The following is a 14,055-nucleotide window of genomic DNA, read 5'->3' on the forward strand; positions in this document are numbered from 1 at the left end:
GTAGTGTTGTTCCAAATTGGGGGGAAAAAGAACAGCTAGCAGTCAAGAGCAGATTTAGCCACTACCTAAGAGTGTATTGATAAGATCAATATAAGAATAAAAGCAAACTACTGCTACGGGTAACAAGATGAAGTTACAAACATTATGTTTCATGAAATAAGTCAGACATATCTATATATTGTATAATTGCCTCACACATGCAACTTTTAAATATGCAAAAATAAATTATGATGTTAGAAGTTAGAGCTTTTGAGATTCAGAACATTTTTCCATCTTGATATTTAGAGTTTCCATGGATGTGTTCACTTTGCAAAAGTTCACTTACAACAGACTTATGATGTGTGTTGTTTACAATATGTTTATTACACTTTAATTCTAAAAGTAAAAAACGATTTTGTAGAATTTTAGCTGTATAATATATAGTTTTATGATAAGCCCTGATAAAATTTAATTTATTGAAACTCTAGTTCAAGAACTTCAAACACTATAAAATACCATTCAAAATGTTTATAATGCTCATGCAAAGAAAGCTATATTTTTATGTGCAATCAACTATATGCTAAAAAGTTCTCATTAAAAGTGAGTTTTTAAAGATATTCTGTTTATGATGGCAATAAATAAATGCTTCAATATCTTAACTCAAATGTAATTCAGTTAGTATCTCTAAAGATATATAAAGCTATTATTTATGTAGGGATTTCTTTTAGCTTTGGGCTTTAGTATAGCACTATTAAAAATGCAATTATGTCAGTTATACAAGTGTAATAATAAACAAAAATTAACTGCATGAATTTCATCTCAGCTTGAGTAGCAAAATGATCAAAACATAATTATCTTCATATTTGGAGAATAAATATTAAAAGCAAAATTTTATGAACAAACCTCACATCCAAAAGATGATGATGGTATTTCAAAGTTACATCTACCTTAAGATGAACCTCCTGTTTTCCTTAAATTTTTTACTTTGACTTGTGTGACAACTTGATAAAAAATGAAAATAACACCTTCACAAGTATATAATATAGAAAATTGCTAGTTAAAATCTGAAAAAAAAAGTTGTCTTCAAGTTATAATAAATTATTGAGAATTAGATTCACCAAAACAATATGGAGCTATATTAAAACATGACAAATATGAATGATGATTCATTATAATAATTATATTTTAGGGATCTTTTTTTCTTCTAAAATTCACCCCAGCTCTAATTCCTCAGTAACTATTTCTATCATATTCTTCCAGGTAATTTCCTATTGCTGCTGGAACAAATCACACACTCACCTGAAAGCAACACAAATGTATAACCAGAAGGTCAAAAATCCCAAATACGTCTTGCTAACCAAAGTCAAGGCAGAAGCTGGAATGGTTCCCTCCGGACCCAAAAGAGGGAATAATCTATTTCCTTACCTTTTCCAGCTTCTAGAAGTCATTTGCATTCTTTTGCTTGTGGCCATTTTCTCCATTTTCAAAATCAGCAATGGCTGGTTGAGTCTTTTTTCACGTGGCATTTTCTGACATTCCTCTTTGTGGGCAAATCTCCCTCAGCCTCTGTCTTACAAAGAAATTTGTGATTACATTGGGCTTATTTCGATAATCCAGGGTAATCTCTCTGATTCAAGATCCTTAATTTAATTACATCTACGAAGTCCTTTTAACCATGTAAGGTAACATATTCATAGATTCTAGGGTTAGAATGTGGATATCTTTGAGGGTCCACTTTCCAGCCTTCCATATTTTTTTTTCTTCATTTACTTGGCCCATTTTAAATCATGGGCTCATTTCTAATATATATTTTTTATTTTTTTAAGATATTATTTTTACTTATTCATGAGAGACACAAAGAGAGGCAGAGACATAGGCAGTGGTAGAAGCAGTCTCCCTGCGGTAAGCCTGATGCCGACTTGATCCCAATGACCCTGGGATCACAATCTGAGCCAAAGGCAGACGTTCAACCACTGAGCCACTCAGGCATCCCTCTAATATATTTTTTAAATCTGTATGACTGAGGAGTGGAGATTTTGAAGAATGGTGAAACCAAAAGAAACTAAAAAGGCCATAGTGCCACCATCTGGGAAGGCAGGAATATAGAAAAAAGAAAGGAATGTAGTTACTCTCAGGAGAATGGATTAAGTACCACTTCACACATCTCTAGGAACAGAGAAGAATATTTTTTTTGATATGAAACCAGGTTTGAAGGATACCTCAATTCATAGACAGTGAGGCAGCCCAGCTCCAAAAAATAGCCAAATTATGCTATTAGAAACCATGTCCAAACCAATAAAAGTATGTGTATGTGTTTAAAGAAAACAAAATTGGTTGTATTTGTGGTTGGTTTTTGGCACTAAAGATATGGTAAACCAATAATCTTGAATTGATATATACCTAAAGGTTTCAAATGTAGTCATGAAATAATAATTGTAAATTTTATCATGCTCAAATACTGGGATCTGTTGTTTAACCATAGCATATGCTCATTTCCAAGGGGATTTTTGTTAATATTGAGTTTTGAGAGCTCTTTGTGTATTCTCAACACTAGTTCTTTGTTGAGTATTTGGTTTGTAAATATTTTCTCCCAGTCTATAGTTTGTCTTTTTACCCAAGTAACAAGATCTTTTGCAGAGCAAAAGTTTTTAGTTTCCAAGTTTCCATTTAAGGATATGATTTTGGTATCAAGTCTAGGAACTTTTCACCACAACATAAATTCCAATGATTTTTTGCCATTCTTTAAAAAAGAATTTGGTTCATATAGTCCTATTTGAAGAAAGATTAAATGTTAAAGATAAGTCATTTAGAACTCTGTGTTTTTGAATACTATAAACTTTGGTACAGGAAAAACTATCAATTCAATCAAGAATCCATATCCACTTCCTATTGTTCCTGTAATAATATACCATAACATTGGTAGCTTAAAATAAATTTAGTATCATAAGAGTTCTGAACGTCAGAAGTCCAAAACTGGTCTCGTCTGGCTAAAATCAAGCATTGGCCTGGCTATGTTCCTTTCTGGAAGCTCTATAGGAGATTCTGTTTTCTTGCGTAATCCATTTATATAGGCTACTCACATTCTTTAGCTCACAGCCCCCTTTCAATTTAAAGCAGATAGTGATCGGTCAAGTATCCCTCCTATTACATCACTGTGTCATTAACACACCTGTAATACTCTTTCACTTATTAAAAAAAAACCTTGTGATTATATTAGACCTGTCCAGATATTCCAGAATAATCTCCCCATCTCCAGTTCAGCTCATTATCAACCTTAATTCCACTAGCAACCATTATTCTCCCTCTCCACAAACCGTAGCATACATTTTCCAAGTTTTAGCCCATGGGCATCTTTGGAGGGGGCCATTCTTCTGCCTACCACATTCCCTATAAGTGGCAACAAAACTGTTGAGCAGAATACAGTGATGGAATTAATTTCTTGGCAGTCTGTAGCTGTAGACATCACAAAGATCATAATAAAATTTGAATTTTGAAAACTTTATCTGACTTCCTTTCATGCTTCTTGAAATAAGCATGATCACATGCTAATGTAAGTTTTGGTTTCTGTAACAAGATGTACTAAGGAACTTGCTAGCAAGATTATCTTCACTTGGGATTAAAAAGGAAACCTCAAGTGTTCCTTGTCTTCCTTTTCTTGTCCCTACTATAACACAAAGTCTGAACAAGCAGTGGCCAAGTAACCCAGGTTGAAAAACAACTTTCTAGTGTTAGAGCTTTTTTCCCAGAAGCTTTTAACCAGGAATATAAAATAGTATTGAACAAAAGCTACAAAGGGTGATAAAGAAAGAAGAAAAGACCATGTTAAAACTACTCCTTAAAAACAATCCTATTAACCCTAGGTGAAAATTTGCTGCAGGGCTTATTGTTAAATATCCAAACTCCTGGTTGAACAGGATTGTACCACAACACAACAACCTCCTAATGGTGTTAGCCATGCCTAACATTACCTCCTTGGATAATGAATGTTAAAGAAATATTTTTTCTTCAGTTAGAATAGGAATGTGTCATTTCATGCAAACCTTAGTGTCTGCTTTTCTTTACATATGCCATGAGTTTAGGGAAATGGAAAACATAAATGATTAGTCATATATTTTTCAAAATGTTTAAAGGGAAAATGGCCTTAGTGTGTCTTTTAAATTATACATTAATATTTTAACTACAAAGATGAGGTTTATTCTAATTCCATTTTCCTCTTAAGACTTTTTTTTTTTTTTTTTTGAGTAAGCTCCATGCCCAGCATGTAATCTAACATATAGCCCAATGTGAGGCTTGAACTCAAGACCCCATGATCAAGACCTGAGCCATGATCCAGAGTCTGATGCTTAACTGACTGAGCCACTCAGGGCCCCCCTCTTAAGTTTTATAAGATAATAATTTTGCTTACTTAATAAATATCATTATGTAATTGGATTGTAAAATTTTAGCCCAATTTTATATGTAGATTTTTAGAATAATCTCATCATTTTAGTTTTTTGGCATATCTAAAAAAATGTGATAAAAATTAGGTTAGTTTTTAATTAAAACTTTTTTTTTTGCACATTTTCAAATTGGCATTAACTACACATTTCTTCAAGAACTATCTGTTTAGCATATACTATATTCTAGGAATTGTTTCATTTACACAGAGTGGATATAACAAAGACAAAATAAACAGCCTCTCTCATCAAGCTCACTTTGTAATGGGAGAAAGAGGAAATGCATACATAAATAATTCTGTATTATATGAGATTATAAAATGAAGGAATTTAAAGCATAGTAAAAATACAGAAAAATACAGAATGAAAAGAGGTGGTTAGGGAAATTATTTCAGTTATAATCTTTTAAAATATTTTATTGATAGGCAATAGTCACACAGACAATATGCTACTTAAATATCTTATATAATTGTAATCCTCAACATTACCCAGGCAATGGAGATTCAGATTCAGACCACAAAATACGATAGATACTTATTTTAAAATAGTTTTCTTGTAAGGAGATATAACAACTGTATTATAACTAATCCACTTATATTTTTTTTAGGCCTTCACTGAATAAAGTCTCAAACTAAAAGTAGTGCTTAAGTAATCACAAAATTAAGACTGTCACCTATCATATTTAATTTTTGGTTCTGTATTAGAATGGTTTTAAAAATGAGAGATATTAATTTTCATACATTATTAAACCATGATTTGGGGAGTTTAAGCTTTTTAAAAATATATTTGAAGAAAAAAGAAAGCAAAAACATTGAACAAGAATAAAAATTCTTGTCACTATTATTTCAGGTAAATTATATGTTCTTACCCAAAGATCCAGTGATTTCAATGGGAGAATAAAGTTCATAAACCAAGAGGAACAGTTATAGAGGTCCAAAGAAGACAGGGAGAGAAGTAGTTGTGTTAAATTTGTATTTAAAATGATCATTTCCACTCAAGTCTTTTTCCTTTCAGTGATCATCATCTGACTATGTAAAAGACAGATAATGCAAAAATAAGTTTCTATCTCCTTATATTATCTTTCTGCATAAATAATATAGGGCCCTATGTGCTGGGCATTGAGAATACAAAAATTAATGGGAAATTTTCCTTTTATCTGAATAGCAATTAAACTAATGATGGGTTGGCAAATAGTTTTCATTTAATTTGCTTGGTCCAATTTATTGTTAGTGGTTGCTTAGAGCTCTAAATGAAAAATATCACTTAAATGTTATATACAGTGTAAAAATCTCCTTTTCAAACTTGTAGTATCAGCCATGGGTAAAGAATGGGTGAGTGTTCATAGATTTCTTATGTATTATGTATGTTGAACCTAATCTACTTACTATATGCTGTTATTTTTAAAAAATAGTTATGTGAATTAAAATGTTAAAATTATTAACTATAGGAAGGAGAAAGGAAATTTTTTTTCACTCAATCATAATTATATTTTCTTAAATTTATTTAAGAAGAGTTAGGGAGGGGCGCTGGGTGGCTCCGTGGTTGAGCATCTGCTTTTGGCTCAGGTAGTGAACCAGGGTCCCGGGATTGAGTCCCACATCAAGCTCCCCACAGGGAGCCTGCTTCTTCCTCTGCCTGTGTCTCTATGTCTCTCATGAAAAAATAAAATAATAAAATAAAATAAAATAAAGAAGAGTTAAGGAGTACAGAAGAGTATATGATATGAGAAGAGAGAGACAAATTTCATTTACTATAATTAAGAACTGCCTGCAGTGGAGCATGTATTCTACAGGTAATTTTATTGTTTTTCTTAATAAAAATGTCCAACATATCCCTTACAGAGTTTTACTCACACCTAAGTAAATTCTTCATAATGATTCAATTTCATCATGTAATTAGAATGGGATTTAACATTAATATCCCCAAATTATATAATTAATTACATGCAGCTTCAATTACAATTACTAATTGATACTGAGCCTCTAGCTTAACTCCTAGAGGTAATCAGTTTTACAATAGGAGGTGTGAACAAATGGTTGATCACATTAGCCTACTATGATGAAATTTTGTTTTACTAAACAGCTCAAGAAAACAGTACTAGGAAATTCAGTAGTAAAATTTCTCCCAAAGTTCTATTTATTTGTCAACTTTTTCATGTCATCAGTGCCATCTATATCTTGTCAGAATTTTACTTGTAGTATGAATGAATTAATAAGAAAAGAAAGACACACAAATAAAATAGATTTCTCAACTTCCCAAGATTTCAACCAATAATATTGTTGATATTAAATATGATGAGTACATAGAATTTTTTTCTTTTGGATCTTTAAAACAACTAAGTTGGAGTATAAGATTTTTAATTTGATGGCAAATAGTATTACTGGGTGCATTTCTTAAAATGCAGTTAACTGAACTCTACTCAGAGCATCTAAGAGACCTATGGCCCATGGATTACAATTTTAGAAACACTGACTTTGAGACAAAGGAAGATATTTTTTTAGGTACCAGGAATTTGTGGCCCTCAGATAACTTTAAAAAAACTGAAAAGACAAAAGTGATCTGTTGTATGCTAGCTGTGAGTTCTTTATTTTCCTTGTGAAGCTGAATCACCACATCAGGGATAGGTAAAGGAACTCCTTCTGTCTAAATGATAAACATTTTGAATAAAAACTTGCACAAATCCTTATTAAACCCTTTTCAGAGTATCATTTTAAAATTTTCTCTATAGCCTAGCTCTTTTTCCAATAACCAAACTACCAATACAAAATGACTGGAGTTAGGAAAGATAAATTCTTAAACAGGGATATACAAGAAAACCTCAGACTTCATTCAGAAATTTGAGTACTATTTCCTTGTGTGGTTCACTCAAGTGATATAAAAGTGGATGTCTATTGGGCAGCTGGAACTTCCACTTCTACCTCAGGTCATATGCTCAGATAAATAGTGATGGCACAGATAGGTTTATAGAGACCACCATATCCCTGACGTACATGTAAGTGTAAAAGCATTATGTGTGTAAAGAAACATACAGAAAAGGATCACTTTGGAGACTATTAATCCTATACATGTGATTGCTAAAGTGGAAGCTTAAACCATAGGCTCAATTACAATTAAAGCCCTTCTAAATATATGTAATCACAACTGGTTTTCTGTTGTAATCCTGTGGGTATTTCATAAATAGCCAATATATCTCAACTTGAAATAACCCATCTATTATTTAAAAAACATATACACATGCACGAGTAAAACTTTATAGAAATTTTCTAAATACTTTCATGTTCTTGTAAATGTAATATATCACAATAGTACAAGATGCAGTATATCACAATATTATGTGCTATAGATATATAAGTTACTTAAATATTACAGTACTGCTATAAGTATATGTGTGTTTATGTGTGAGAATAACATTTCGTTTAGAACTTGTTTGGGTACAAATGATAGAAAAACTAAATCAAGGGCACCTGGGTGGCTCAATGGTTGAGCATCTGTCAGCCTTTGGCTCAGGTTGTGATACTGGGGTCATGGGATCCGGTCCTCCATCAGGCTCCCCACAGGGAGCCTGCTTCTCCCTCTGCGTATGTCTCTGCCTCTCTTTGTGTCTCTCATGAATAAATAAAATCTAAAAAAAGAGAAAAACTGAATCAAACTGCCTTAAACATAATAGAAATATATTCACTTACATAGATGAAAATCCAGGACTATAGTTACATTTAAGCATGACTGTATTCAGTGTTGAAACAAACACAGGAAGATTCGGATTCACTGTATCTGTTGACTTGATTTTCTTTACCTGAATGCATTTATTTTATTTTCAGACCATGTGGAGATTTGATGGCAGTCGATGCTGTTTTAGTCTCCCAGGTTCAAATCTGCCAAGTGTCATTACAGCTAGCTACTCTAGCATTACCAGTAGGATGTGAAGTGAACTTGTTTCATGAACCTAGCCTCAAATCTCTCCCTGTGGATAGGGGAATGTCATTAGGGTGAACGAAAACAGTGAATGCCACACCTTTTTATCCATTCATCCATCAATGGATACTTAGATTATTTCCATATCTTGGCTACTAAAAATAAGGCTGTAATAAGCACAGAGGAGCATGTTTCTTTTCCAACTAGTGTTTTCATTTACTTTAGATAAATAGTCAGTAGTGGAATATTGAATCACCTGGGATTTCTACCTTTAATTTTCTGAGGAAACTATACTGTTTTTCACAGTGGCTGCACTAATTTACATTCCCATCAATAGTGAATGCATGAGATTCCTTTTTCTCCACATTCTCACCAATACTCGTTATTTCTTGTCTCTTTGATTTTAGCCATTCTGACAGGTGCAAGGTGATATATCATCATAGTTTTGATTTGTGTTTCCCTGATGATGAGTGATGTTGAGCATTTGTCATGTGTCTGTTGGCCATCTGGCTGTCTTTGTTTTTTGTTTTTGTTTTTGTTTTTGTTTTTGTTTTTTTTCTGGCTGTCTTTGGAAAAATATATATTCAGTTCCTCTGCCTATTTATCAATTGGATTATTTGTTTTTCTGGTGTTGAATTGTATACATTCATTATATATTTTGGTTATCAACTCCTTATCAGATATATTATTTACAAATATCTTCTCCCATTCAGTAGCTTGTCTTTTTGTTCTGTTGATGATTTCCTTTGCTGTGCAAATCTTTTTATTTTAATGTAGTCCCAATAGTTTATTTTTGCTTTTGTTTCTCTTGAAACATACCTAGAAAAATGTTCCTATGGACAATACCAAAGAAATTACTACCAATGTTTTCCTTTAGGAGTTTTATGATTTCAGTTCCCACATTCAGGTCATTAATCCATTTTGTGTTTATTTTTGTGTACAGTGTTAGAAAGTGTTTCAGTCCTTGCCATTGCAATAGCATGGATGGGCCTAAAAGGTATTATGCTAAGCGAAATAAATCAGATGGAGAAAGACAAATACCATATAATTTCACTCATGTGAAATCTCAAAAAAGAAACATATGAATAATCAAAATCAGACCTAAAAATACAGAGAACAAACTGGTGGTTGCCAGAGGGGAGGAGGGGAGGGGGATGGGTAAAATGGGTGAAGGGGAAAGGGATATCCGGTCTTCCAGTTATGGAATGAATAAGTCACAGGGATAACAGGTCCAGCATAAGGAATACAGTCAGCGGTATTATAATACTGTTAAATGCTAACAGATGGTAACTACACTTATGGTGAATGTAGCATAACATATAGTGCTATGTTATACACCTGTAACTAATGTAACATTGTTAGTCAGCTATATTCAAATAAAAAAATTTTAAGAAGTATAAACTTCCAGTTATGAGATAAATGTCACAGAGATGAAAATTACAGCATAGGGAATATAGTCAATGATATTGTAACAACAATGTGCAATGATAGCTGGTGACTACAGTTATAGTGAGCACTGAGTAATGTATAGAATTATTGAATCAATATGTTGTATCCTGAAAGTGTTACATATAGCACTGTATATGAATTATGTTTCAACCTAAGGAAAAAGCATTTGTTGAAAAAAAAACAAAACCATAAATGCCTTTTTAAGTCAATGTTAGTCCATGATTTCAAGGATGATTACTAGATTTGGTGTCAGCTTAACCAAATGGAGGATGTCTTTTAACATTATAGGAAAGTTCCAAAGAGAAAAAAAAAATGTTTCAGGAGTGTTACTATAATTACTAACATAGTAGAATTTTGCATTTAAGTGGTTTGGTAGTGTCAAGTGGCTATATCAAGTTGGCTAAATGGATTTGGAGTTCTGAAGAAATGTATAGGCTTAAAATATAAATTTAAAAGTCATCAGTGTGAATGTTATTTAAAGTACGGAATCAAACCAAAGGCGTTGAACATTTAGAATTATGTTGGAGAAGGACTGAAAAAAGAAGGCAGAAGAACAAAGATAGAGAAGTGGGATTCCACAGATGCTGATTTCCAATTGTTTCCTCCCTGTCTGGGTACATGGTAGGAATCACTTCCTGGGCCCTGCTACTGGTGGTGCTGGCTCACCGATCCCACCAATACAGTCTGTGGCCACTGTGAACGATAAAATTTAATTGACATGATGAAACTCTTCAAGGTTCTCTCACTCTTTTACTCTTTCTATATTCACAGCAAATAGCAACTTCATAATGGGAACTGCTCAGTCTAAACTCATAAGTAATTCCAAAGAACACAATTCCTCCACTGATCAGTTATTTCAACAAAGAATAAATGTGTGCATTGATATTTATAACCATATAATCCGACCTATCCTGGCTGAAACATGTACCTCAGCTACAAATAGAAACATACATTCAAAGGGGAACGTGAAAAAGTCTATAAAAACAAATTGAAAATCAAAACATATCTATGGGATTAAAAAACTTCGAATGAAACTAACTAGTAAGAATATACATTTTTATTACCAGTCAGAATGACATGTACTTAGCTGTGGACTAAAACCCAGAATTCCAACTTTATTTATTTAACTCAATATTTTTATTTCATTCTTTAATTCCATTGTTTTTCACACAATCAATTTCATAAATCAATTCAGAATTGATTGCCTATTATACCCCAAAATTCCTATGGATATCAATTCACAAAAATCTACAGGCTCTTTTATGAAATAAAATAATAAATATTTTGATATTCTTTATCACTTTTAATAAAAGTGAAATGTTGTCAAATATATATATATATATATGTAGATATTGAATTAACTTGGGGGAGGTTTAACTATTTTATATTGGTTTTGTTTCTTTACTACTCTGTTGGTTAATTACTGGGAATTATTCGAAAAAGACATATTACTAATATCAAGCAATCTTAACCTTGTATTTGTTACTTATGTTGTGATCAATAAGGAAATTGCTTTTCACATGGATAACATGAAGTTAAGTAATCATGACAAATCTTTTATAACCCTCTGCTTTAAATAATCTGAAAAAGAACATCATTCTGCAATTAGCCCAAGTGGCCACTGGATGTCAGTATTATGTTATGCCTGTTGATTATTTGGATTTGGTTACTAACTTCCAATAGATATTTTTCATAATTTAAAAATCCATGTTCTTAAAGAAAAACATCAAACAAAGTAAGTCACATTATATTAAAAATCATTTATTATGTTAAAAATCAGCGATCAAGGTCCTCTTACCTCCCAGAGTTATTTTGGGGAGGGGGGTAGTTTGCATATATTTTTTTTTTATCTCTGATACTGAATTTTAAAGGTTTATTCTGAAAATTTACAGGGCAGTTGTTTTTTGCTTTGTTTAGTATGCTTATTTCATTTTGTTTTGCGTTACCATTAAAATCAGCAAAAATGTTCCCTAAATTTAAACTATATCAGTTTTCTTGTTACTTATCTGTTGTAATTACAAGTTAACATTGTACTAAAACCAATACTAATTGTGAAGTCTAATTTAACGGAATTATTTATTTTAAGTATAATTTATCATAATTATTGAAAAATATTGGTTTTGACTTTAAAATATTTATTATATTTATGTATGAATACACATTAGCATATCTAATATACAGGGATGCCACTAGTTTATTTAATAATATTAAAGAAGGGGCAACTGGGTTCCTTAGTCAGTTAAGCATCTGCCTTTGGCTCAGGTCATGATCCTGGAGTCCTGGGTTTAAGCCCCACATGAGGCTTCCTGCTCAGTCCAAAGTCTGCTTCTCCCTCTCCCTCTGCCCCTCCCCCTGCTCATGCTCTCTCTCTTGCTCACTTGCTCGCTCATTCTCTAATAGATAAATAAAATCTTAAAAAATATATTAGAGAAAATTTAACTAAACTTGCAGATTCAATATGATTTTAGACAAATTTTTAATTTGTACTTTGAATCACTCTTGTTTATATACTACTCTGTTAAGTAATCTGAGTGATATCATTTATTAACATGCTTATATTTCATTTCTATTTAAATTTTTTCAAATGCAGATTAAAATTTAATAATAAAGTCATATAGATACATATATTTATTTCCCCCTCGATGGCCAAATTCACTTTATGTATGGGAAACCACTTGTGTGAACTATGTGCAAGAGCATGGCCTGGGTGGATTTATCTTAGATAAACAGAACATGCAGGAATTTTGTATACAGTATCAACTGAATTGGGAGAAAGTTACCTTTAGATTAGCATACAATTTAATTAGATTGTATATTTCATTTTTTTTTTTTTTAGTCAATCTTCCCTGGAGCAATATTGATGAACAATAGATACATAACAAAAAGAAAAATAAACATTGCGATATGGGCAGCATTCATTTATACACTGTCCCAAAAAGCAGAATGTATTATCATCCTTTAATCAATACCACCCATTCTTCAACTAAATACATTAGTTATTCATAACTTCACGTCTTTAAAGTTTCAGATTATTTAACTTCCTCTATTTTCTTTAGCCAACATCAAATGATATTGTTTACTTCCTGTGTAGGTCTGCCTATAAAGAAACGCTATGTTGGTATAACTTGAGTTTTCAATTGTGTGTTAGAGCTTTATTTATCATTAAATATTAATAAAATAACATTCAGAGTTGTTATTTTATCAGGAGCTTATTATGAACCAAATCATTTGTTAATTACTTTGCATACATCATCTAATGAAATCCTTATAGAAATGAAGTAGATATTTATCTTATTTTACACATGAAAAATTTGAGCATGAAATAGGTTAATGGTTTCAGCAAGGTCAGAAAGCTAGAATATGGAAGAGACAAGTTTTTAATTTAAGGTGAAAACTAAAAGAGTGATTCTATAGGCATGCTGCAGTCAGAACATTATAAATTCTTATTCAACTCATATCTCTGAACGTAAGCCCCTTGAAGCCTAAAACATAAAGTAATCTTTATAATTTGGAAATTTAAATAAGAACATATTTTACTTAAAAGTTAATGTAGCATATCTCTGACTGCAATGAGTTTGCCAAAGTAAAATTCAATGACATAATCAGTCATAAGACTGCTCTCACTTTAGATACTGTCCACAAATTCAGGGGCCCCCAGGGTCACCCTCACATCAGACAAACTGGTTACAAATTTGGGGGTTCCCACAATTATTCTCAGATTCTATAATTTGCTAGAAAGTTACCCAGGATTCACTTCAAGCACTACCCTCACAATTACAATTGAATTTGGGCAAAAAGAACAATGATAACTAGTCAAAAGAAGAACCTCATAGACAAAGTCTGGAAGGATTCTAGATTTGAAGTTTTCATCATTTTCGGGGAAGGATTCCCTCCTAGTGCTAATATGTGACATTACTTAAAGAATATAGCCAAGTAGAAAAACTCAATTGAGTTTCTGTGTTCAGCATTTTCATTGAGCTTCATTATATAAGTGTGATTGAATGAACCATTGTCCATGTGACTCAATCTCCAGCTAGAGGTCCAGCTGATATCATGTGGCTCAAAGCCTGAATTCTATAATCATACAATTGGTCTTTCTGGCTCTGCCAGCACTCTACTCCATCATCTGGTTAGTATAAACTATCTAGGGCCCCATCATGAATCATCTCATTAGTGTAACAGAGGGCCCACCAAGAATAACAAAGGAACTCTTATCATTGATAAAGCTTCAAAATCTAGAGTTATATTAGACAGGGATCTCTAGAGAAACAGAAGCAAG

This window comes from Canis lupus, chromosome 13 (assembly GCF_003254725.2).
Source record: "Canis lupus dingo isolate Sandy chromosome 13, ASM325472v2, whole genome shotgun sequence".
NCBI lineage: Eukaryota > Metazoa > Chordata > Mammalia > Carnivora > Canidae > Canis > Canis lupus.